Genomic DNA, 27,917 nt, shown 5'->3' on the forward strand with positions numbered 1-27,917 from the left:
GCTTTCATGAGTTGCATCAACACAACGTTCAATGACCATAGAGGCGGGGGTTTCCTAATTGGCGGGAAGACCCGAAAAAGGCCCTTCATAAATTGTTTGACAATTCTTGTGGAACACAAAGAGAGTCTATCTGGTGATCTGCGGTATCTGGAGATTGCTGCCAGATGTACCCGTATGGAAGAATATGCAAGTCCTGATTTTGCCAGGAGCAGGAGATATGGAAGTATCTGTTCCGGAGTAGAAGATAAAGGATGTATATTTTCCGCTGCACACCAAACACAAAACCGTTTCCATTTAAGTCTATAGGTTTTGTTGGTAGTGTCAGCTCTAGCTTTTGCTAAGATGTCTCTACACTCTGGGGAGATTTAGAGATTTAAGTATTCATTGTGTTCAGGAGCCAAGCCGACAAATGAAGAGACGACGGATGTGGGTGTGTGACTTGTCCCTGGTGCATCGTTAAAAGAGTCGGACTCTGTCTGAGTGGTAGATGTGGTCGTTCGGAGAGCATGAGGAGCTCCGTATACCATATTTGTCTGGGCCATCTGGGAGCTATGAGTAGAAGTCGACACCCCTCCGTCTTCATTTTTCTGATGACTCTCGGAATGAGCGGGATCGGAGGAAAAGCGTAGGCATAAACTCCTGACCATCTCATCGAAAACGCATTCCCCCACGAATCTTTTTGGGGAAGCCAACTTGCGTAGAACTGGCATTTCTTGTTCTCGAGAGTGGCAAATAGGTCTAAGTTTGGTTTGCCCCATAATAGAAACAGGCCATTGAGAGTTTTCTGGTCTAGCTCCCACTCGTGATAAGGAATTACTGTCCTGCTCAAGGTGTCTGCTAGAACATTGATCTGTCCTGGCACATGCTCCGCTTTTAGTGAAATATTGTGTTTGATGGCCCATGTCCAAATTTGTTGGGCTAGCTGCGAGAGTTGTAGGGACCTTGTGCCTCCTTGCTTGTTTAGATAAAACATGCTGGTCATGTTGTCCGTCCGGATTAAGACGCTTGAACATTGTATCTTTGGCAAGAAAGCTTTTAGAGCTAAGTGTATTGCTTTGAGTTCTAGATAATTGATGTGGAGCTGGCTCTCTTGCTGATTCCAGATTCCGCTGATTTGCAGGTCCTGGCAATGTGCACCCCATCCTTCGAGAGAGGCATCCGTTGTTACTATGTAACTTGGTGTTTGAAGAAGAAAAGACAGCCCTTTTGAGAAATTGGTTGGAGTCGCCCACCACCTCATAGTGTTCTTCATTAGAGGCGTTATGCGAATCTTGTCTTCGAAGGAGCCGAGGACCTGTGTCCATTGTATGTCCAATTGCTCTTGCAGGGGTCGCATATGGAGCCTGCAATCTGGGACTAGCGGAATGCACGATGATATCATTCCGAGCAATGATTTGTAGATGCGGACTGAAACGAACTTTTTTCTGGATAGGTTGTTTGCCAACGAGGTTAACTTTTGTTTCCTCTCGTGTGATGGGTACGCTTTGCTGCGTACTGTGTCCAAAATTGCTCCCAAGAAAGTCAATTCTTGTTTGGGGTATATCTGAGATTTCTGGTAGTTGACTACAAACCCCAGGCTGTGTAACAAATGAAGGCAATAGGAATATGATTTGTTACTTGTAATTTTGAGGGTGCCTTTATAAGCCAGTCGTCCAGGTAAGGGAAGACCTGGATACCTGCCTGGCGAAGATGTGCTGCTACTGGAGCTAGCATTTTTGTGAAGATTCTGGGGGCTGATTTGAGACCGAATGGTAGAACCCGGAATTGGAGGTGCATACTTCCTACCCTGAACCTTAAAAATTTGCGATGGTTGCGATATATGGGGATATGAAAATAAGCATCCTGGAGGTCTAGGGATGCCATCCAATCGCCCGTGTTTATGAGACGCAGGACATCCTGCAACGTTACCATCCTGAACGATTGTTTCTTTAGAAACTTGTTTAGTGCTCTCAAGTCCAGGATGGGGCGCCAGTCTCCTGAGGGTTTCTTGAGAAGGAAAAACCGGGAATAGAAACCCTTGTTCCTTTGAGATAAAGGGACTGGTTCTATTGCTCCTTTTGTTAGCATTATCCTTATTTCCCTGAGAAGTTGGCTCAACCTCAGAGGCGGTGTACCCGATGGAGGGACACTCGGTGGTGTTTGGATGAATTCCAGAGTATGACCTCTGGTCACCACATCTAGTACCCATCTGTCCGATGTTATAGCCTTCCACTTGGGGAAATAAGAATTGATGCGACCTCCGACCTTCAATATTGATTGGGGAGGTGTTGAGATTATCCGCTGGTCATTGCTTTCTGCCTGTATCTCTTGCTCGGGCAGCTCCTCTTCCTCTAGCCGGATGTTTGTAAGCTGCGGCTGGTGGTAATCGATAATGCTGCTGTTGTTGATGGTGCTGATGTCCTGGTCCTGTGGAGGAAGATGTATATTGTGACCTGTATTGTTGGTATCCACCTCGAAAGGAGTAATTACCTCTACCCCTTGCTCCACGAAAAGGTAGTTTTTTATATTGCAGGGTACCTAGGGATTTTGCCGTATCGGTATCCGTCTTGATAGCCTGCAGCATATCATCGACATGTTTGCCAAACAAACTCTCTCCATCGAAGGGCATGTCGAGAACACGAGTCTGGACTTCTGGTCTGAATGAAGTAGCCTTAAGCCACCCTTGTCTGCGTAGGACTGCTGCTCCAGCTAATTGTCGAAAGCCAGTGAGGGAAATATCTATTGCACTGTCTATTATCTCTGCGGAAACCCTTTCTCCCTCCTGCAAGACCTTTTTAGCTTCCACCTTGATATCTTCTGGCAGTGAATCTACAAAAACGGACATGTCTGCCCACATCTGCCGATCGTACCTTCCCAGGATGGCGAGGGAATTTGCCGCCTTGACCGTTACTGCAGCAACCGAGGAGAATTTCTTACCGATATTGTCTAGTCTCCTTCCCTCTTTGTCTGGGGGAGACGCAATAGGTGTAGAGGGGTTTTTGGATCGTCGTTGAGCCGCCTGTGATATAACCGAGTCAGGTTTCGGTTGTGAGACTAAACAGGCCGGAGAATCATCTGGGGCCTTGTATTTTTTCTCTAGCCTTGGCATTTGTGAAGGCACTGTTGCCGGGTTTTTCATTGCCTTCAAACCCTCCTGCCACAAGAAATCCACAATAGGTATGGCTCTTACAGATCTCTTTGATGGCTCTTTAAAGTCATACAAAAAACACTCAGTTTCATGGGAAACAATTTCCAGACCAAAACGTTTCGCCGCTCTCTCTATGATATTATGGAAACCTCCTATGTCTTCTGGAGGAGAATCCACTGGAGCTGCTGGAGGTGGAGATGGTGTGGGAACGAGATAGTCGTCCCATTCACTAGCCGCTGAATCTGCTAGCTCGCCCTCTTCCCTTTCGTCGTCCGACGAGAGGTAAGCTTCCGGAGCTTGGCTAGTTACAGGTCTACTAGTCTGTGGCGTTTCGGAAACATTAGGAGTTTGAGCTTGCTGGTAACTCTGAGGTCTAGGTGGCGTGGACTGAGTTGACGGTGGGAACCTTTTATAGTAGTCCTTCAACATATGTTGTAAATCTGTCACTAATGTGCTAGGCATAGCTAGAGGCGATGGTTGGTTTGCCTGTGGATAAGATGTTGAAGCATAACTATGCTGGTAATGTTGATCCTCTTCTTCATCAAACTCTTGACATTTGACATTTAGTTGGGACGGGCTACTAGCTGCCCCAAACATGCCTTGAACATCATCATCCTCATCGTCTAAAAGATGTTGCGGTGGGTATGGCAGCACCTTACTTGGTGATGTATGCATCGGCAAAATGTCAGATGGCTTGTCCCCTATATTAATAAGGGAAAGGGGTAAGAATCTGGTGGAGTCCTCATGATGGTATGAGGAATGAGCTGGTGAAATGTCCAAAGGTTTGTAAACTGTTAATGCTGTGGTGATCGTAGGATCCATCGTCGACGGTTCCCTCGTCGACGGTTCCCTCGTCGACGGCTCCCTCGTCGACGGCTCCCTCGTCGACGGTACTGTCGTCAACTGTACTGTCGTCGACGGGTCTCTCGTCGACGGGTCTCTCGTCGACGCTTCCGTCCATGACTGCGTCTTTTCCTTAGTCGACGGTACCTTCGTCGACGGGTATTTTAGCGACGACGGTCGCTTCGCCGACGTAGTTTGCGTAGATGGGAGTGCCCTGGATGATTTGTGAACCCAGGAGGCCTCCGCTGTCGACGATGTGGTTGCCGACGAAGCTCTTTTGAAGATTTTTGCAGTAATAATCGTCGTCGATGACAAAGGCGACGACGTCATAATCATCGGTGAGGATGGTGTTGTGAACGTCGACGATACCGTGGTCGCTGTTACCGTCGACACTGTCGTCGACGGGGCGGTCGTCGACGGTTGTTTTTTCACCAAAAAGAGTTTTTCTGACTCTTTTTGTGGTGACAGAGACAGGGATGGTTTCTTTGAGGTGCTTTTCCGGTGTAACGGCGTAGTAGGTTCTGAATGAACCTTTTTTGGTCCATGTTTAACTGCCTCTTCAGTTAAGACTTGTTTAGTCTTTTTGTGCATTTTTCTTGGTGGTTCATCCGCACCTCTATCTCTCTCACCTGTTCTTTTCTGAGGGCGAGAAGTTTGTGGTGACTCTTCGCTGTCTGATGAAGGATGCTCTAAGGCTTTCTGTTTTTGCAGCCATAAGAGAAGTCTACCCTCTCGGTCTTTGAGGGTTTTTTGACTAAAGGTGCGACAGATTTTGCAGTCTCTCACCTTATGGTCTGGATGAAGGCAGTAAATACACTTCTTGTGGGGGTCATCAATATGTAGTCTCTTCTTCCCACAGTTGTCACAGTCTCTGAACAGACCCTTCTTTGCCTTTTCAGACATAGTAAAGTTGTAACTAGTTTCCTGAGAGAAAAAACAATCTTCAGTCAGAAAATAGGAAAAAAAAAACTGAGCAGAGCTCAGGGAGACTCCCTTCACACGACGTGCGGTAGAAAATCTGAGGGAATTCAGCCTCTGTTGGGAGTGTTTGGGAGGGGCTGAATCCTGATTGGTTGATACTCAAGTTTGGGTCTTTTCACAAAACAAAGTGGATAGACTGTAAAATACCTTATGAGGCCTACTTGGGCCTACTGGTTTTATTTTTACTGACTTACTGCTTTTTATATATTTAAATTTACCGTGAGGCTCCCACCTCGACGACGGGGATGATTCAAGCATGTGAATCTATGAAAGATCCAATGCTGGAGAAAGGTTTTTAACCACACATATGACACAAGTCACATAGCAAGCATCTAAAAAACAAAGTGCATTGCAAGGAATCTGACACAAACAAAGCGACATCATCAAGGTGGTGATGTGTCAAAAGCTAGCTCATTAATCAGCCTTTTGGATGACTTTTGCTAAGTATCAACTCCCTAACTTTGAGTCTCCTGTTAAGGAATGGGACATAAGTGCAAAAATAAGTGATTGTAGCACCTGACATTGCACACATACAATCAGGACAGACATGACTTACCAATCAGCCAGGCCCTCTCTGGTTGCAGTTTTGATATCAATTGGTGTATGGTGCTCTTCCGCATTATGAAGTAATCATGGGCGGAACCTGGTTAATGGGCACAGACATGTGAGATTTAGAGATCCGCCAAACAGGCAACTTGCATGTTGATGGAATGGAAGTTTTTTATGTTGCAATAGACTTGTTCAGTGGCGTGCAGTGTTACCAAGCCAACATGTTTGCCACCAATGACCCCTACCACATGTGGAAGGCAGGCAAATCCATAAAAGTCAGCTTTCACATTGGCTAAATCCTCACGTCAGGGGAACCTGATATAACTGTGAATGTGATTCACCATTGCTGAGAGTAAATCCTTCAACATCAGACTGAACGTAGGTTGGGACATACCACCAGATAGGGCCATTGTATGTTGGAAGGACCATGTGGCCAGGAAGTGCAATACTGACATGACCTGAATAATGGGTGGTATGCAGTATGGATTCCTGTTAGCTGGCATCAGATCTGGCTCCAACTGATGGCATAAATCCACTTTTGTTTGCCTATTCAGATAGTAGAGCTGGATAGTATGACGTTCCTCTTTGATCTTAAGGTCTGACAAAGGACGGTAGACAGGAGGTTGTCAGACCCTCCCTCTCCCAGGGTACCTATATGTTGAAATACATCATTTGGGACATTAGTCACTTTGTCCACAGCAACATATATGATGCATACCAACAATATCATGACAAAGCATTTCTGACTAGAAGTACATTACACCAGCACACATCACAGCTGTCAACTGCATAGGGGTCAAATGTGACCCGCCATGGTCAACACATGTGTCCAACACATGTATCCACAACATGGATTCGAGCAACACCTAACTTTCTGCTTCTCAATTGCCCCTCAAAATGTGAAAAAAAATTCTGACTGCCAAAAATACAGTCAATGGTGGACCGTGCACCCCTGACATATGCCATCTGTGCCCTATAACACATTACACTGGTGTTTGTGTAGTCTGACCTACACAACAAAACAGATTGAGTATGTTTGTGGTGATCCTAAACATATATTGTTGTTGTGACACAATTCACAAGGCCATATGCAGAATTTCGAACCGCCAAAATGGCAGATGCCTGACCTATTCCACTGGACATCAGGAACTGGCTGCTTCCGTCGGCATAAGTCATCCGTGCAGTGGGCGGTACCAACCGCGGCAGACACAGCTGTAGGCTTACGTTGTTGCCTGTGGCGGTCACAGCCCATTGGCTGTGTCCGTTGGCAGTGATGACTGCATACGTGAAGTACTTACACGCCGTGTTGTGCAAAATCAGTCACTTGACTCCTGACACTGCTGCCTGGAACACCTCCACCACTTAAGCTGCTGTGTGCTGCCTCTGGGAGAAATCATGCCATATCCAGCAGGTAAAAGGGCCCCTGTCTTCTCTCCAGAGGAGCTGGAGAGGCTTGTGAGTGAGTACCTTTCGCTGTATGATCAGCTTTATGGCTCGCCGGAGGAGCAGGTAAGTACCTCGTAGACACAATATACTGTTCAACACCATCCTTTCCCTCCTCACAGGCTGCCTGTTGTTGCAGTTTCTGTGGCATAAATGGGATGCACATGGTGCAGGTTTTGGAGACCAGTACTATATGTTGTGTTCATTCACACTGTGTTTTATGAGTTTTTTTTGAGGCCCTAGATCCTCCTTGTGTTGCATGCACATTACTAGGCAATGAGACTTTACTGCCATACAATGACATTTCTTTCTTTATGATAACTGTAAATGTTGGACAACATGTATGTGCATGACAGCATGAGCTGTGTATGCACCTTGTCTGAGTCATTTGAGGATCTTGTAAGCAATGTGTATTGTGCCACAAATCTTTCAGTCCACGTCTGGCCTTGCCAAAATGTTGTCTGGAAGGCATACTCTGACTCACTGTGCACCTTCATGTTGCCACACAAGCCACAAGTCACATTGCTAATCGCCACATGATGTACTGTCATGCATGGAAGTGATGGAAATGTGAGTGTTATGTAGGTTATGTATGCTCAGCCTGCAGAGAACAGAGCCTGTCAAACGTATCTCCCAATAAAGGACATACTCCAGGATGTGGGAGAGTCACTGTGGCTATGCAACTGTGGCACTGCGCCCACTCCCTCTAGACCTGCACATACTGTCATGAGACCAATATGAGGTTCTAGTGGCAAAACCTGGCCTGAATGCCTTAGTCCATTGACTGGCTTAGGAATGGGAACTGAGGTAAATCCCTGAACTAGTCCATATGTGCATGTTTGTATCGCTGGCAATGTGAGTTTTTCACTCATGTCAGGTCCCTTACCACCACAGCTCTGTTGTCACCTTTAGATAAGTCATATTTCTCCTGTACAAGCGTATTGCACAAATGACAAACCCACAGTGCAGAAAGTGTGTAGATCCCTGGGAGGCCATGACATGTGACTCAGTAGCTTGCTGACATAGCGTAAATTGAATAGAAGATATGTGTGTATGTTGTATGCCATCTCTGTAGGTTATCAAGATATGTTCAAAGGTGTGTTCTGTAGTACAGGCACATACCACAGAAACCCACCCTGAAGTGGCATGAATCTGCATTTGGTAGGCCACATGTCCACACATGCACAGGGAAGACACTTTCCGACCCACTATGCCAGCCCTTTTTTTGTCACTCAAGTGTAAGGGTTACGTCTGTATAATGGTCGTTGCTTGTAGGGACTGTGTGCATTGAGTCAATGTTGCAGAGTGTAAATGTGTTTGTCCAGTCATGCCTAAGGAATTTACCCCACAGACGCCACATTGGTGCGTAGTGTTTCATTGTGGCTCACATCACAGTACAAGTTGCTATGGCATGGGCTACCTGATGTCAGTAGGCTTGGTTAGTCATTGTAGGTTACAAGCAGGGTAGCGAGTTAGTTTGCAGATGACTCCAAAAGTATGTAGTCATGTCCCTATACTTATTGGGGCATGTGTGCTTTGCACTTGTGCTGTGTTAACAAATTGGCCATTTTGTGCTTGGAGTTTCTGACATGTGTGTGACACAACCATTTGTGCCAAAACCTTTGCTTGTAATCGTTTGATTTGTCTCTTGTATTCATACAGGTCAACGCCCATCATAAGAAGGGGATTTGGAGAGCCAACGCCCGGAAGTTGTGGACCCTGGGGTTCCATAGCTGGCAGAGTGTCCACTGTTGGACAAAGTGGCAGGACCTGAGACGCTGGGCCCAGAAGATTGCAGATGTCCAGCAGGTGCTGTCCTCCAAATGTGGGTGGGGCGTATATCAGAGCATGACTCCCTTGATGGCCTGCATTCTGGTGGTGGCCTACCCAGAGCTTGATGGGCCTTTGACTGGAGCACAGGAGCCACAAGGGGGTGAGTACACAGCACATTCGTACCTGTCACATAGCCAAGCTGATGTGTTAGGGTTTGCCATCCCCCGATGATTTGTGATGGGTCATGTGTGGCACACAAGATGAGTAACTGTTTGCGTAGGTATGGAATTTGGTGGGTACTGATGTGCCGTGTCTATTAGCCCAGGGACGAAGGACACAAATGAGTACACTCCTCCAAAAAGTTGCTCTCCAGGGACAACACATGGCTGTGTATATTGACCAATCAAGTAATGTTTGTTTTTGTAGTGGGTCTAAATTCTGCGCAACAGACAACTACTCCTGAGTGTTACAGCCCAAAGAAAAAGAAGTGATAGATCACTGTCCTCAGCCGTGTGTCTGGACAAGTGAGCAAACTGGCATCTGCCCCCCCAGAGGCCACCTGTCTTCAGTGTGTGACAAGTGCTGGTGCTGTCTGTCATGTGAAGGTGGCCATCATACATGTGACAGATCACACATTGTTCTTTGGGTGCAGCTACAGATCAATACTTTCCCTTAGTAAGTGGGGAATGTCCATTGACACAATTTATGTGCTATCACTGTTGCCATCATTCCTTGTGTGTACATGTTAACATGTGTCCCTTGCTCTTTTGCCAAAATGTGTACACTGATGTTTCATGTATGGTTACCTATGTTCATTGGATAACTTTTGGATTCTCTCCCTTATACATGCATGCAAACCTGTGTTTAGACTTGGACATATGTAATGGGGCTACATTTCATGTGGTGCCACAGACTGTAGATTGACACTATTGATTGTTGGCTCACACCTATCTTCAACCATCATAGCATGTCATTTGGCATGTACAAATGCACTGGTAATGAGGGTCATGACAGGTAGGTCTACAGTTATTACTCACAATGTGCATTTCCATGCCATTGATGAGGTATCATGTAGCAAAGTCTCCTACGCTGATGACACCCAGCTGATCCTCTCCCTCACCAATGAACGCACAGTTGCCAGAAGCAACTTCCACAACGGGAAGAAGGCCGTTGCCACCTGGATGAGGGATAGCTGCCTCATGCTCAACTTAGACAAGACCGAAGTCCTCTTCCTGGGTTCCACCCTATCCGCTTGGGACGACTCCTGGTGGTCTACCGCGCTGGATACCCCTACACCAACACCCACAGACCATGGATGAAACCTCAGCATCATACTGGATTCCTCGCTCCCCACGAACCGCCAGATCAACTCCGTTTCATCACCCTGCTTTCACACACTGTGCCTGCTCCAAAAAATCTTCAGGTGGATCCCCACAGAGTCCAGAAAGACGTCACCCACGCACTCATCATCAGCAGACTGGAAAGGATGATCTGCAGCTACAGAACAGTAATTCAAATTTAATTTATTTGTTTTGGATAGGAAATGCTATAATGTATGATTTGTGTAACTATTCTGTGATTGTTATTTGGAAATGTGTATTTCATGTGTTGTAACTATTTTAAGAAATGGGTTGAGGTTTTCTTTTTTGATTTTTGGTTGGGGAGGTTTAGATTTTTAATCTAATATACATATTAGTTTATAGGTCTTATTTAAGATTGGCTTTTTTGATGTTTTGACTGATGTAATAAAATATTTTGTTTATTATTTATATAAAGAATGATTTGTCATGTTGGTTATGATTATGCTACAGTTTTTTTTAGCAGTTTTGTAGGTTAATATTTCTTTTATAATATGCTTGTAACTTTTATTGCTAACTAATCTACTATTTTGTTGTTTATGAAGAGTTTGACTTTAAATTGTAGCATGTCATACATTATTTTGGTATGTTTGTTAAGTTTAGATGCAATTTGGGTTACAAGTTGCTTCATTTGTAGATATAATTATTTTGGTGATATTACTGTAGTCAACATTGTCTGAGGAGACATTTTTAACATATCATATATTTATTTAACCCCCTGGGTGCTGAAGACATGCTGGACATGTCCTCAGCACTGGTGCTGGGTACTGAGGACATGTCCAGCACGTCCAATCACTTCCACTGCTTCCCTTGACCCCTCCCCCAGTGATCTGATGACATCATAACATGCACAGTGCACCAATATCATCAAAAGAAGCCAGGAGTGAGCAGGAAGTAATTTGCTTCCAGTGAATCAAGAAAAAGAGGTAGGTTTTTCCTGCTGGAAGGGATCAGGAGGGCAGAGAGACAGGGCAGAGAGAGACACCGGGGGAAAGGAAAGACCCCAGGTGTTTCTCTGTGGTGCATTCTTGCTGCAGAATCACAGGTGGGACTGCGATTGCGCGGCAGGAATGCACCCACTTGCAGAATGCAGCCCCTTGGACAAGGGTCACTCCCCATTATTGGCATTATTTGGAACATATTTTGGCCGTTTACTGCCCCCAAAGGGGCAGAAAACCACTAGAAACCAGGGATTATTTTGTTTACAAGTCAGGGAGCGGCCCCTTGGGCAAGTGTCTCTCCTCTTTATTGGAGAAGTATTTTGGCCATTTTCTGCTCCTCTTTGGGGCAGATTTGCCATATTTTAAGACTGATCTGCCCAACCACTAGACAGCAGGAATTATTTTGTTTTCATGTCGGGAGCGGCCCCTCTGGGCTGGGGTTGCTCCCCATTATTGGGGAAGTATTTTGGCTATTTTCTGCCAACCAGGGGCAGATTGGAAATATTTTTAGGCCAATCTGGGAAAACCACTAGACAACAGTAATTACATTATTTACATGCTGGGGAGCGGCCCTTTGGGAAAGGCTTCTTTCCCATTACTGGGCAAATATTTTGGCCACTTTCTGGATCCCCCCAATGCCCACAGGGTCGCTGCCCAAATATATTACTACAGGTTCTGCCCCCCCATGAGGCAGATCACTCCTTTTTTGGGGTTGATGTGCTGGCAAGGGGTACGGAAAACCACTAGACACCAGGGAATATGTTTCCGTGTGTGCAAAGTTGAATTTGGCTGGCGGTCTACGTGTACTGGCTTTTGTCTGGCTGTGTGTATACTGTCATTTGGCTGGAGGTGTGTGTGGACGGGTGTTTGGCTGATGGTATGTTTGAACTAGGGATTTTGCTGGTGGTGTGTGTGGACTGGCTTCTGGCTGGCGATGTGTGTGGCTGGCGTTCCGATGGTGGTGTGTTTGAACTGGTGTTTGGCTGTGATAAGGGTCACTCCCCTCTATGGTGTCAATTTCTTGTCTTTGTTTAGTGCCCCCGCTGTGAGCAGACTGGACGTCTGTAATGCTGATCTGCCCCCAAGGGCAGACTTCCTAATGTTTTATAATGTTAACTGTTTTATTTCCTGTCATCATTTGCATTTGTGATCTTAGTTATCCTTTTCATTCTAGTGCAAAGCTTTTGATTTCCTTGGTGGTGACTCCTGCTTGCGTTTTCTGCACTGGTAGATCTGCAGTTTGTGTAATTGCACATGTTTGGTAAGAAACAAATGTTGTACTGTTTACTTCAAACGAGTATCATTACCCTGCATTAAAGTATTTTTTTAAATGGTGTAATAATTGCCGCATATTTAGGTTCTGTGTTATTGTGTGTCAAATTCTCTTTTGGATGTGTGCAAGATGTGTATGATGCTGTCCTGTGTATAATTTGCTAGCTGAACAACGCACATGTGTGGTTAAGGCAGAGAAAAAGGGAGAGTGCATCGGGAGAGGACACAGTCAGATGAGTGGGGTTGGGCATGGTTGGGGTAGTTTTTAGCGGTGGGGGTGGATTAAGGGTTTGGGGCGGGGTGCTGGGGGTTGGGGTAGTTTGCTTTTTTAGGGGTGGGGTATCGGGTAGTTCTGGTTTTTAGGGGCAGTGGTGGAGGGATTAGGGCAGTTGTGTTTTTAGGGGTGTGGGGGTTGGGGTTCTTTTGTTTATGGGGTGGGTGGCGGGTAGTTTGGTTTTTGGGGGTGGGGGATCAGGGTAGTTTGGTTTTTGGTGATGGGGGATCAGGGTAGTTAGGTTTTTGGGGGTGAGGGGTCGGGTAGTTTGGTTTTTGGGGTTGGAGGATCAGGGTAGTTAGGTTTTTGGCAGTAGGGAGGTCGGGGTAGTCTTGTTTTTGGGGTGGAGGTGCAGGAGTCAGGGTAGTCTTGTTTTTGGGGGTGGGGTAGTTTGGTTTTTGGGGGTGGGGGATCGGGGTAGTTAGGCTTTCAGGGGCAGGGGGGCAGAGTAGTTAGGTTTTTGGGGGTTGTAGCTTGTTTTTTAGGGGTTGGGGAGATAGGAGTAGTTTGGTTTTTGGGGGCGGGGAATCAGGATAGTTAGGTTTTTAGGGACAGGGGTGGGGGGATCAGGGTACTTTTGTTTTTAGGGGCGGGGTGGGACAATTGAGGTAGTTTGTTTTTTGGGGGTGGGGGATCGGGGTTGTTTTGTTTTTAGGGGTGGGGTGCGGGTTGGTTGTTTTTAGGGCAGGTGGGGGTGGTCGGGAAGAGTTTTAGGCTCAGGGTGGGTGGGAGGTACCCAGGGTAGTTTTGTTTTAGGGGTGGGGGGCCGGGGAAGTTTTAGTATCAGGGGTGGAGTACTTCTGGGCCTTAGGGCAGGTGGGGGGTCGCATGCTAGAACCAGTCATGCCGTTCCCACACATGCCTTACCAGGCATGCTTTTACAACAAAAAATCACTGTAAAGGCTTGCGTGGTAAAGGTTTTTGGGGTAACAACGGAGTTACTGTTCTGACCGCGTTGTTCAGGCATGCGTGGTTCCAGTATTCGTTGTTCCATCATACATTCCCCTTTGGTTTTTGAATCTGCCTCTAAACATGACTGTGAGACTGACTATGCATTTTAAGCAGAGTATCAAGTTGAAGATTCTGGCCGTGAACTTTCTGTCCAAGAGGAATAATCTGATGATTAATCCACAGTTAATGCTGATGAAGTGCTACTTTTAGAGGAGGAAACTGATATTCGAGTAGTGCAACATGGGCAATATAGATTGAAGACAGGGGCTGGAAGGATTCCCATTAGATGTATTCAACCCTTGTTTGCCCTTATATGGTGCAGCCTGTTTTGCCTGACTTCACTGATGTTGCAGGGTGTAGAGTCAATACAGAGAACTTTTTGCCTATCAATTCTTTCCAACTGTTTGTTGATGATGTGTTTTTGGATGACTAATTTGTATGCAGAACAGTTATTGAGGACAAACAGTTCCACACTCTACTCTATCTACTATCTACTCTGGAGATAGCCAGTGGACTCCTACAAAACTCCAGGAGATTCAGCAGTTCTGGGGATTAACTCTGCTCATGGGGTTGATTAGGAAGCCATCACTGTCTTAATATTGGTCTTCTACCCCCTTGATGGCAACTGCTGTATTTCCAGAGATCATGAGTCAAGACCGGTATTTGCTTTTGCAGAGGATGCTGCATTTTGTGGACAATGCTACAGCATTGCACAAAATCATCCTAATTGTGACTCTCTCTTCAGGATTTAGCCTGTTAATGACCATTCAGTAGATCATTTCTAAAAGATCTATGTTCCAGATAAAGGTAGACCTGTGGATGTCTCTGGTCCTGTTCAAAGGCGGTTTCATTTTCAAGCAATACATTCCTAGGAAGAGAGCTTATTATGGTATTATGATGTATATGTTGTGTGAAAGTGCCACTGAAAATGTGTATAATTTCAAGGAGTACATTGGTAGGAATTCTTCAATTGACCCCCCTGGTTGCCCTTCTATTTTCTGAGTCAATGAAGTAATTGTGTGGGAACCTGCCAGAGGAGATTTTAATAAAGGTCACCATTTATATGTGTACAATTTCTACACAGGTGTGCAATTATTTAAGGAAATGTTCAAGGTGAACACTAGAATGTGGCAAAATCTGCTTTAACCGTAAAGGTTACCTAAAAGAGCTGTGTAAAAAACTTCAAAGGGGGCATAGTAGTGCTTTGCATATTAATGAGCTTCTTGCTTTGAAATTTTGAGATAGAAGAGATGTCTACATGCTCACAGCTATTCATGATGAAAGCACTTTACCTGTGACTGTGTGGGGACAGGTAGCAAAAGTGAGCAAACCTGTGTGCATTTTAGCCTATAACAAGAACATGAAAGGTATAGGCTTACATTGCTACTCAAAAGTCATACATCAAGTATAAGAAGTTGGCTGTTCATTTGTTTCATTTGGTGTCCTTCAAAGCTTACACTGTTTTTAAAGATCGTGCTCTATATACCAAGATGATGTTTGTACAGTTTCAGCTGTCTGCAATAAACAGCCTTGTTGCAGTTGAGCAGGCAAGTGTTCCTAGAGTCCGAGAGGTGGAGGACATGGCTAAGATTGAAAGATCACCACTTTCTGTAGAACGTTCCTCCAACACCCAAAAAAGACTTTTCTTGTCTTAGAAGTTGAGTCTGTGTCCAAAGAGGAGTACGAAAGGAGAGTCGTATATACTGTTTGAGTGTCCTTCGAATCCTTAATCCTGGCCTATATACCCCACTTGTTTTAAATTGTACCAACACAAGTATTGGGAGCAACCTTGACTGTAAAAGGAAACTGAATGTGGTCTGTATTTCTATTTACCATCTGTTTAGATACCTGGTTGGCAGTGGTGTGATGTGCTTAGTTACACCTGTTGTGTATGCAGTCAGTTGGCACTTCATCTTTTTCCAATAGGTTGGTTCTTTCTATCTGAAAAAAAGTTGCTGATTTTGGTTGGATGTTTTATATGTTTCTTTCTGTGCTTTGTATGTGTGTAATCTGTTCATTGTGGGAGTGTTTTAGAAATAAAAGTGGAGTGGAGCTTCATGGTAATGTCTGAGTGCTGTCTGGCTAGTGGTGTGTGTGGCTGGTGGTGTGTTTGAACTAGCTGCCAGTGTGTATGCGTTGTGACTGGCAGCAAGTCATTACACACACACCGCCACCGAAACACCATTTCATACATTCCACCAGCTTCTAGGCAGTGTGACTGTTGTGTCTGGACTGCCTTCTGGCTGGTGGTGTGTGAGCTGGTGGTGTGTGTGGTTAGCCTCTGTTTGGTGGTGTGTGTGAGCTGCCATTTGGCTGGCACTGTGTATGTAGTGAGCTGCTGCTAGTTACTACACACACATTGCCAGTCAAACACAAGTCTACACACTCGGTCAGCTGCCAGGCCGTGTGATTGCTGTGTCAGTCCTCTGGGCATATGAAAGTGATGGGCCCAAGAAGGGCACTGTTTGTTGTCAACAACAGGGGTAGCTGCAGTTTTTGGGCCTGGTTTCAGCGGCCACCCAGGGAAACTAGACACCCAGGGTGGTACATGGTGGTGTGCCTCTCATGGATCCCATAATTAAACGTTTTCTTACACACAAAACACTTGAAAACTTCTAAAATTGACCAAAATCACACATTTGCATTGCATTTCAGTGACGTATTCTTCCAGAATCAGAAGGAACCCACAGAATTCGTACCACCCAGTGTTTCCCCACGTGTCCCAATAAAAATGCTGCCCCACTGGTGTGGCTGGGCCTAGTGCCCTACACAGGAACAGATCAAACTAACATCAATTGACTTTGGTTTGATCTGCTACTGTTGTGAGCACTACGCCCAGCCACATATGTGAGATAGTGTTTTTATTAGGATAAGTGGGAGAGTGCTGGGTGGAAGGAATTTTGTGGATTTCTACTGATTCCAGGTGTTTACATCAAACAAATGCAAGGAAAATGAGCAATATTAGGCAATGTTTGAGGTTCGCAGGTCATTGAGGGTAAACAACCTTTTGAGACCCACACGAGACACACCACCCTGGACTCTCATGGGTGTCTAGTTTTCAGAAATGTCTGGGTTTGATTGGTTTCCTTAGGTGGCCGTCGATCCCCAGCCAAAAACGCTGCTACAATCATTGCCAAATGAGATCATTTTTGTGACAGGATATATTGTTGTCTGCGCATTGTATTTTGAGGCCTTTCCTGTTGCGGGTGCTAGCTCTAGCCATAGAAGTGAGGTACCGTTTTCATTGAGAGACTTGGGGAACGGTAGTTCGTAGAAAATTAGTTGCTCCTTGCAGATTCCAGAAGTTCCCATCACGGAAATGTGAGGAACATGTGTTTTTAGTCATGGTATGAGGTTTGCAAAGGCTTCTGGATAGGAAAACCTTGTGGGAGCCACACAAGTCGCCCCACCCTGAATTCTCCTAGGTGTCTAGTTATGAAAAATGTGCAGGTTTGCAAAGTTTCGCTAGGTGCCTGCTGAGCTAGGGCCCAAAATCCACAGTTAGCCACATTACAAAAAAGGGTCACTTTTCAGTGGACAAATGGTGTGTTGAGTAGCATTTTGGGCCCTTTCTTACTGCAGGTACCAGGGCTACCCACACAAGCGTGGTGCCATTTGTTATTGGGAGTCCTAGGGAAACACAAAATAGTTGAGCAAGTGTTATTATCAATTGTATTTCTCTGCTTTTGTGCCTTCCTAATGCATGCCAATGTGTAAGAAAGAGGACATTTTGAGAAAGGCCCTCTAATTCACATGCTAGCATGGGTACTGACAAGTTCAGAGAAACTCTAAACTCCATATCTTGTGCACATTTTGAAAATACATAGGTTTCCTTGATACCTATTTTCACTCTTTATATTTTACCATATGAATTGTTCTATGCCAGGTACACAATGAGAAAGCATTGGAGGATCCAGCTCAATTATCGGCTCTGGTTACCTTGATTTCTTGGAAAAACCACAAATGCTATATATCCACACAACCAAAAGGGTCTAACAGATGTAACGGTATAGTGCTTTTGTAAATCGGCCATCGTGACAGACATGACAAATGAAAAAATTATCACAAATAGATGTTTTTTCCTACCAATTTTCAATATTTTTTAATTTTACAGTTAGTTTCTTTGGGAAAATCCTTGAGATATCTACACAAATGACACCGTGCTGAATTCAGACTTTTGTCTACTTTTCCATAATCTATAAGTCTCCACGATCACCCATAGGTTTCACAGCAGTTTCCACCACAAACTGGAAGAAGGTTAAAAGGACAATTAGGAAACATATGCTACCTTTTTGAAAAATGTGAAAACTGTGGTAGGAAAATAGTTTTTTTATTAATCTCGTATTGTTCCCGAAAGCTGGGAAATGGTGACTTCAGCACAGCAAACCTTTTGTTGATGCCATTTTTAGGTAATAAAAACAGACTTGTTTTTGAATAGCACTTTTTTTCTATTTGTCCCCAAAACCTCAAAATCTAGCTATATTTTGCCTATTTTCTCAGTCACCACCACCAGGGGAATTCACAAACACTGGGTACCATTAGAATCCCCAGGATGTTGGAAAAAAGGATGCAAATTTGGTGTAGATACCTTATGGGGAAAAAAAGTTATGCATGCCTAAGCGCAAACTACTCCAAATACCCAAAAAGGGGCTTAGCATTCTAATGGGAAAAGGCTTAGCAACCTAGCGGTTAAAGCTGTTTATTATTTTTGTTTCTGATATAAGTAAAAATCATTATTTTTTTAAACAATACTTGTGTTCTTGATATTTATGTTTTTGTTAGTTAAGCATAGGAAGATGATGTTTTTGATAACAATATTTATTTTCCGATACTTTTTGTGTTTCAGTACTGTATGTATCAATATTATGTCACTGATCTGTTGTTAAGAAGGCCTTTGAATCTGTGGAGTGGGCCGTCATACTAGAAGTGTTGCAAAGGATTAGAGGCGGCTTAGGGTCAGCATTCTTCTGCACCCCAAGCCTCTTGCGAGAATGTCAACAACACCTGAGATCATCAAAATAGGGTGTCTTTCTGCATAAATTAAGCCTTGCCCATGTGGACTATATAAGAACATTTGCATTAGCATTCCAGTTAGTTTGACACACACTCTCCTTTCGGAACTTGAGGTATTATAACTTGTAACTATGGACCTTCTATGAATAGACTCACTATCCAGGTAGATCACACTATGCTATCGATAGAAGGGAGAATACTACTAATCAAAATGATAGTGCCGCCTTATTTCTTTCCATTGTTCATAAGGATGTATGGCATGACTATGGTCACACCCAGTAGCTTCCACTCAGTTTCCAGGATTAAAAGGTATACCTTAAACATTCCTCTATCAGACTATTTCAGAAAACAAAATATAGAGACTTGCAGTTGGTGTTGAAAGAAACACAGCAGTTTTTTGGTGGGCTTCACTTAGCCAACCCAAGTTATGCATACATACATACAAAATGGCTACACTTATACAATAGGTATTTAGAATCATACAAATATCCATCACTTAAGAAACAACATCGGTGGGCTTTGGGGATGGATGGGCTGAGAGGGTGGAGAAGAATAGGAACAGGGAGGGGAGCAAGAGAATGGACTCATATTTATGCTAAAGAGTTGATAATACAATGACTAGATCTTTGAAAATAGCCATACGTGAGCAAGAAAATGCACTTTTTAAATGCCGTAAAGATTTAAAGACAGTTTCACTGAACTCCATTGGTGAGCACCAGAGTCTGAAAAAACATATAGTGAAGCTGCATCCACCAATTCATTTCCTTAGATATCTAACTGATGATACTCTTTTTTACGAAGGATGTACCAGAGTGGTGGAGTACCTCATGTATTAAGCAGAGAGTTTTACATTTGGTTTCCACTTTCATAGCAGCATTAGTAATTTATTGACATTCTGTCAGGGCTTGGAGGGTATGTAATCTTCTAGTTTGTGAAGCATGTGATTGGAGTCAGCTGCACTGAGCATGCCTGGATATTATGATATAGATCCCCTATTTCAACCATTAATGTTTAATCAGTAGGAACAGCCTTGAAATACCATTTCATCTTTTTTCTGCTTTGTTTGCACCACGACCAACCACCGACTGTATTACAAGCACATAGTTGCCATGCCAGACCCCATGGTGGTTCGAATCACAGCAGTCCACTGTCATCAAAGTAATACATAACTGCACATTGGATGAACTTGAAAACAACACAGCTGACACACATTGCCACACTGGACACACCTGCAAATGTCACTATAAAACACACCCCTTCACACTCCACAATCCTTTGCATTAACACTGCAACAGACAGAATCCAGAGCAAATTATTTCCCACACAGTACAAATACTAGGCACCACTTTTTTCCACCATCTCATACAACACCCTGTACACATTTTTGTTCAGTCACACCCTTTGGCACTTCCACTCTTCAGTAAGTCACTTTCAACCGTTTTTCCCCCCCACCACAATGTCACGTTTAAAAAAATCCCTGTTTCTTAGAAGATGAGTTAAGAGTCATGGTGGATGAAATCATTAGATTAGTGCCACAATTGTTTGGAACACAAGTCCAGCACACTCCACTCAGTAGGAAAATGGAAATGTGGGACAGGATAGTTGACGGAGTCAATGCTCTAGGCACCACCCTGCACACAAGGGAGGACATTTAGAAAAGGTGGAAGGACCTCAGGGGTAAGGTCTTTTCCCTGATCCCCAGGCACCAGCTGCAGGCCAAGAAGACTGGCGTTGGCCCTCCCAGTGCCCATTACTTTTCTTTCCCTGGGAGGAGAAGAAAATAAGTTAATTACCTGTAACTACAGTTCTTCAGTATTGGTATCTTTCATAGATTCACATGCTTTAATCATTCCCCCACGTTGAAGTGGGAGTCCCACAGTACCATAGTAAAGTAGTACGTAGTAGCACCATTGGCCATAATGGCAATGCAGAGTCAATTCAATAGCATATATATTTCCTTTTTAAAAAAGGACCACATTTAAAACTATTACCAATCAGGCAACAGTACCCTCTAGAACACTCCCTACAGAGGCAGTTTCCTTCAGCTTTCCGAGCACAAGTGGGAAGTCAATATCCCAATACATGAGGTGAGCCCCTGAAGGGGAAGAGGGTGGGTCCCATCTGAATCTATGAAAGATTCCAATACCAAAGAACTGTAGTTACAGGTAAGTAACTTATGTTCTACTCCAGTATTGGATCTTTCATAGATTCACATGCTTGAATCAGAACAGCAAACAGTATGTAGACTTTTAGAAAGTGCAGTCCTATCACCCTTGCGGATGGTGGGTTTTTAGATAATGAGCACAACTTTAATAAAAACCAACATTATAAAAATAATAAGAAGAGTGATAATAACAATAATCATAAACTTGAGAATGCAGTAGGATATACTCAATGTGCAATCAGAGACTTTAAAATCATTAAAAACAATCAGAGGCTTACCGCATTTAAATCAATGTCATAGAACTGCTTGTCCTAGTGCCGCATCACTCTGGTGTGCTGAATCTAAGCAATAGTGCTGCGTGAACGTGTGGCCGCTCTTCCACGTTGCAGTGTGGCAGATGTTCTCCAAAAACACGCCTGCCAACAAGGCGTTGATGTGGGGATTGCTCTTGTAGAATGTGCCTTTGTTTTAGAGGACAGAGGTTTGACAGCCTTAGAATGGCAAAATTGTATGGTTGTCATTGGGCAATAGTTGCCTTAGTAACGGACATGCCCTGTTGAGCTTGTCCATATGCAAAGAAGAGTTTCTGTGATTTTCGTAAATGTTTGGTACGATGCAAGTAGAACTTGATACATCTTTTTTGTCTAGTGTGTGCAGAGACTGTTCTGCTGGGGTTGTCAGATTCTGAACAGATGATGGTAAAATGACTGGTTCATTAAGGTGGAACTGAGTGGGCACTATAGGAATACATTTTGGATTAGTTCGTAAAATAACAGTGTCCTTTGTGAACCGGAGAAAAGGCTCTTGGGTTGTGAATACCTGAATCCCACTCACCCTTCTAGCAGATGTTATCACGAGAAGAGTGGCTACTTTCCCACTAAGGAATTTTAGAGTGGTTTTATGAATTGTTCAATTGGCTGTTTGGTGAGCTGGGAGAGGACAATATTAAGCAGCCATTCCGGTGGAGGAGGATGCACTGGAGGGAAAACCCGGAAGAGTCCTTTCATAAACTGTTTGATTATTCTTGAGGAGCACAGAGTAGGAGCTTGAAAGCAACGCCTATACCTTGAGATTGCTGCCAGATGTACTTTGTATGCATGTACTAGACCTGAACGAGCTAGCGACTGTAGGTAAGGTAATATCTGTTCCAGTGTTGCTTCTAATGGGTGTAACTTGTTCTGCTGACACCATGTGCAGAATCTTTTCCAATTTAATTTGTAAGATCTATTGGTTGATCCTGCCCTTGCACTTGCTAAAATGTCTCTGCATTCCTGGGGAATGTTTACATTCTAAAATTCGTGGAATTCAGGAGCCATGCACATAATTGTAGAGATCGTGGATCCGGGTGCAGAATCTGGCCCTGGTTCCTTGTTAGCAGTGTTGGCATGGTGCACAGATGAACTGGCTTGGTCTCCAAAAGCAGGAGAAGCTTGGTGAACCAGAACTGTCTGGGCCACCGGGGAGCAATGAGAATCAATCGACATCCTTCTACATTGATCTTGTTGAGAACTGAGTGAGGAAAAAGGCTTTGAGCTCTAGGCGATTTATATGCATGGACTTCTGGGAGGCAGACCCTTTGCCTTGAATTTGGAAATCCTTCAGAGGTCCTCCCGAACCTTCTAGAGAGACATATGTTGTTATGATGAAATCTGGAATTAGGGGCAGAAAAAAGAGCCCCTTAGAGTCAAGAGATAGATGAGTCCATCAGCCCAGAGCTTGAACCATTCTTGGGGTTATTCTGATTGAGTTGTTGAAAGACCCCTCTGTCTGTATCCATTGGAGCTGTAACTCTTCCTGCAGAGGCCTCATCATCAGGCGTGCTAGGGGTGTGAGATTGATTGCAGATGACATGATACCTAGCAATGATTTGTACAGACGCACTGAAGCGGATCTTTTTCTTGAAATATTTAGGGGCAACTGTTCTAGATTTTGTTGCCTCTCTAGGGAAAGAAAGACATTGTCTTGCCTGGTATTGAAGATTGAGTTGAGAAATGCTATCTGCCGGCATGGGACAGGAGATGATTTCTGAAGGTTCAGAATTAGTCCCAACTTGCGGAATAATGTAATGCAATCTTGAGTGGCTTTGGAAGCTTGCATATGTGTTTGCGCTTTTAGCAGCCAGTTGTCCAGGTAGGGAAAAACCTGGTAACGTTGTCTGAGGACAGCTGCTACTGGTGACAGGATTTGGTGAAAATTTGTGGGGCAGATTTGAGGCCGAGTTGTAATACTTTGAACTGGTAATGGGTGCTAACTACTGTGAAAAGAAGGTACTTGCGGTGTATAAGGTGAAAAGGAATGTGGAAATATGCATCTGCAAATCAAGGGTGGTCATGAAGCCCCCACGATTTAAGAGACGCAGAATGTCTGCCAGAGTGGCCATAGGGAACAATTGTTTCCTAAGGAACTTGTTAAGCTGGCTGAGATCCATAATGGGACTCCATTCTCCTGATTTCTTCTTAATGAGGAAAAAACGAGAATAGAAGCCTCTAATCCTTTGGTTCAAGAGTACTCTCTCTTGAACCCATAGTGAGCATGATGAGGGCTTCTTCCCATAATAAGTGAAGAAGGGGGTGCAAACCCTCTGGAGGGTTGTTCGGAGGTCTTTGAACAAACTCGAGGATATGGCCATAGGTCACTAGGTCCAATACCCACTTGTTTTATGTGATTTTCCTCCATTGATGAAGATGGTTTGAAATGTTTGCAACACGTGGCGAGATAAGGGTATGGCAACTGGCACCCGGTTGAAATAATTGTTTGCGGATGACCTCCCTGGACTGGGTGGGCACCTTGCGCCTAGGTGTCTACCTTGTGTAGGTAGTCAGAGGTGGCGGGAGGTACTGCTGTTGCTGATAAGGAGGTCTAAACTGTGACTGGTAGGGTTGGTTATTGATAATAACGCTGGTATGTTCCTCTACAGGAAGAGAAACTCCTTTCATAAGCTCCTTGAAAGGGAATTGTCCGGTACTGCAATGCGCCCAGGGACCCTGCCGTAACTGTGTAGGTTTTGATGCCAAACAAGGCACTGTCAATGGGTTTACGGAACAGTGTTTCCCCATTGTATGCCATGTGCAGAATGTTGGTTTGAACTTCAGGTCTGAAAAATGTAGATTGCAGCCAGCCCTATCTTCGCAAGGCAGCAGCTCCCGTCAATTATCTGAAGGCATAAGAAGCAATATCCATTGCACAATCTGCTATTTCTGAAGATGCGAGCTCTCCCTCTTGCAATATCTTTCGAGTCTCAGACTTTCAATCCTCAGGTATCAAGTCAATCAACGCTCCAATCTCTGACCACATTTGTTGATCATAGTGGCCTAAGATGGCTAAGGAATAGGGCGCACAAATAGAAATGGCAGACATAGTGGAAAACTGTTTCCTGGTGTTACCTAATCGTCTGCCCTCCTTATCTGGTGGAGCAGAAGTAGGAGTGGTAGGATTTTGAGATCAACATTGTGCCGCTTGTGATATGACAGAATCCGCCTTGGGGTGCCCTATGAGGCAGCCAGGAGAGTCATCAGGGGCCTTGTATTTCTTATTGATACGTGGCACTACAGCCACCGCAGATGCTGGAGTTTTCATGAGCTTGATGTCCTCTTCCCAGATGTGGTCTGTAGGAAGCTGGCCGGTGTGTGGTGAGCACCTATGCTGTTATCACCTTATACCAAGTCCAGGAATCCTCTATTAGTGAGGTGTAGTCAGTGTCTAGGAAGACAGGCTCTATAGAGGTAGCTGTGGATGAGCAGCCAAGACTTATCTAGGAGACGTACAAAGCTTATGTAATAGCACTTATAGTCACACAGCACTTATACACATGAAAGAACCATAAAGTGTTATAAAAATAAAGTTACTTTATTATAGTAACACAAATATTAAATAATGTATATGCAATACTCTACTAGCAGGTGAGTAAGCACACTATTATATACAACATAGTAATCAGGATTGGGCATAGAAAGCAATAGATAACAGTGAAATGACAATAAACAATAGAGACCCTAGAGGAAGACCAACCCATACACTAAGAAAATGGTATGAGAAAGGCAGACCACCCCATCTAGGTAAGTGGAATCTGTAGAGGGGAGCAGGAGGAACTAGGAACCCCAAAAGGTAAGTACCAGAGTGCCCCCCAGCAACCAGGGGAGAAGAGGTATGTACTTGGTTTTCCCAAACCCACAGAGAAACTTTGTAAAAGGACTGTGCAAGACCCAAGCAAAACTGGAGGACCTGCAAATGAAAGGGACCAAGTCCAATTCCAGTTGGAGTGTCCGGATGGGGCAGGAGCCATTAGCCACCCTTCTGAAGGTGCTGCACCAGGTCGATGGTGAAGACCAGGAGTCAGCTATGCAGCACAGAAGCAGAGGAAGAGTTCCAGAGGTGATGCAGTTGATGTACCACGTGAAAAGAAGAGCTGCAGTCTGTCAGTGGTGTGGAGAAACCACCAACAAGCCTTGGCAAGAGTTGCAGAAGAAGAGTTGCAGAGCTGCTGGGGACCAGGAAGGTCAGAGGGGACTCAACCCATGGAGGGGAGTCCCAGGCGACCCTCAGCAGTGAGGAGAGACAGAAGTCGAGGATGCAGCCCCCACAGGCAACTCACAGGTAACAGACACAGGAGCTGCAGTGAGGCCCACTCAGCACACCTGGAAAGGGGTCCCATGTCACTGGAGCAGCAGGCAGGAGACTACGGGGGTCATTCCGACCCCGGCGGGCGGCAGGTGCCGCCCGCCGGGCGGAAACCGCCAAAAGACCGCACCGCGGTCAAATGACTGCAGCGGTCATTCTAACTTTCCCGCTGGGCCGGCGGGCGATCTCCAAAAGACCGCCCGCCGGCCCAGCGGGAAAGCCCCTGCAAAGAGGAAGCCGGCTCCGAATGGAGCCGGCGGATTTGCAGGGGTGCGACGGGTGCAGTGGCACCCGTCGCGATTTTCAGTGTCTGCAAAGCAGACACTGAAAATCATTGTGGGGCCCTGTTAGGGGGCCCCTGCACTGCCCATGCCAGTGGCATGGGCAGTGCAGGGGCCCCCAGGGGCCCCACGACACCCGTTCCCGCCATCCTGGTTCTGGCAGTGAAGACCGCCAGAAACAGGCTGGCGGGAAGGGGGTCGGAATCCCCATGGCGGCGCTGAGGATTCCCTGGGCCAGGGTTAAACCGGCGGGAAACCACTGGTTCCCCTTTTCTGACCGCGGCTTTACTGCCACGGTCAGAATGGACCAGGAAGCACCGCCAGCCTGTTGGCGGTGTTTCCTCTGCCCTCCACCCTGGCGGTTTCAAACCGCCAGGGTCGGAATGAGGGCTTACATGTTGCAGAGAAGAGTGCTGGAGGCTGGGGCTACATGGAGCCTGAAGATCCCTTGGAAGAGGAGCCAACAAGCCTTGGTAGCTGCAAGAGTTGCGGTGGCACAGAGGTACTTTCCTGCAAGGAGAAGCAAAGACTCACCGCCTCCCAAGTTAGATAGGTGGTAGAGGGGACCACTCAAGACTACCACCTGTATTGCAGGATCCAGGCAGAGTTGCAGGAGGGAGGACCCACACGGCCGGTCATTGTTGCAGTTGGTGATTGTGGATGCAGGGGCGTGACTCCACTTCAAGGGAGATTCCTTCTTACTTCTTGTTTCAGACTGAAGCATTGCCACCCTCAGAAGATGCACAGCTGGGAAAATGTTGCAGTTGCTGGGAAGAGCCAGAGAAACAATGTTGCAGAGCGAAGTCGTCGCTGGTGCTGCAGATTGTAGGTTCCTGTGAAGTCCAGTTGCGGTTCCAGTGGCCAGAAGTCGAAGTAAATGTTCCAAAGGATTCCTGCTGGAATCTTGCATGTCGAATCTTAGGACCCACCCAAGAGGGAGACCATATATAGTCCTAAAAAGGGGATTGGTCACCTAGCAGGGTGATCACCTATCAGGAGCGGGCTGTGACATTGCCTGCCTGACCTGGCCACTCAGATGTTTCCAGAGGCCTCTGTCCATCTTGGATTCAAGATGGCAGAATCAAGTGGCCACCTGGAGGAGCTCTGGACACTACCCCTGGGGTGGTGATTGACAGGGGAGTGGTAACTCCCCTTTCCATTGTCCTGTTTCACACCGGAGCAGGAATCGGGGGTCTCTGGACTGGTGAAAACTGGTTTATGCAAGCAGAGCACCTAATGTGCCCTTTAATGCATACAAGTGGCTTGGGGAGGCTACCACTCCCAAGCCATGTAACACCTATTTTCAAAGGGAGAGGGTATTGGCCCCTTCTCCCAAAGGAAATCATTTGCTCTGCCTTCCTGGGCTTGAACTGTTCAAGCAGCAGGAGGGCAGAAACCTCTCTGTAGCATGGCACATACATACATACATACATACATAAAAGCTACTGGTTGATCCTGGCCCTCTGTATCCATTTGTGACAGTACTGCTCCAATCCCTACCTCAGAAGCATCTGTCTGACCTATGAATTGCTTGGAGTAGTCAGGGCGTCATAAAATAGGAGCAGAGCACATGGCCTTAAACCTTAAACAAGGTAATCAAAAGCTTTTTGGCAGCTAGCTATCTAAAAAACTTTCTTAGGCATTCTTTTGGAAGTGAGGTCATTTAGAGGGGCTACAACGGAGTCATAGGACCTCATTTTAACATTGACCATAAATCCTGATTACCGCCAAGGTGACTCCCGCCAATATACCACCGCGGTGGTGAATAACCCTTCCTCATATTATGACATACACACACCAATCCAACAGAATACTGCCGCACACACTAATCCACCACCCCAAAGGACAGTGTTAAACTGTCGGTACCAACACCAATACGGTTATGCCAACAAAACAACGCCCACCACATCATGACACATGAATCACCACGGCGGACATTCTACGGCGGTAAACCAATGGCGGTAGACACCGTCACGCTCAGAATGGACACCCAAATATAAAACAACACTACATTGGCCAATACCAGAAACACACACCTGACACTCATACATCCACCACACCCACCCTCCACAGCACCAAAAAACACCCACCCACATTACCCACAACTCTTCACAAACAACAATTACTGCCAGGAGATTGACATGGAGAGCACAGCGACCACTAGACACACACACACCACATACCCCTATACATCCCTCATGCACCCTATATCACACACCCCACCACATTACTCAACAACCTCTCACCAACACACACCACACAACACCCATCTCCCCACTAAGGCCCCCCCGTTTCACTGATGAGAAGTTAAGGGTCATGGTGAAGGAAAT

This window comes from Pleurodeles waltl, chromosome 8 (assembly GCF_031143425.1).
Source record: "Pleurodeles waltl isolate 20211129_DDA chromosome 8, aPleWal1.hap1.20221129, whole genome shotgun sequence".
Lineage (NCBI taxonomy): Eukaryota > Metazoa > Chordata > Amphibia > Caudata > Salamandridae > Pleurodeles > Pleurodeles waltl.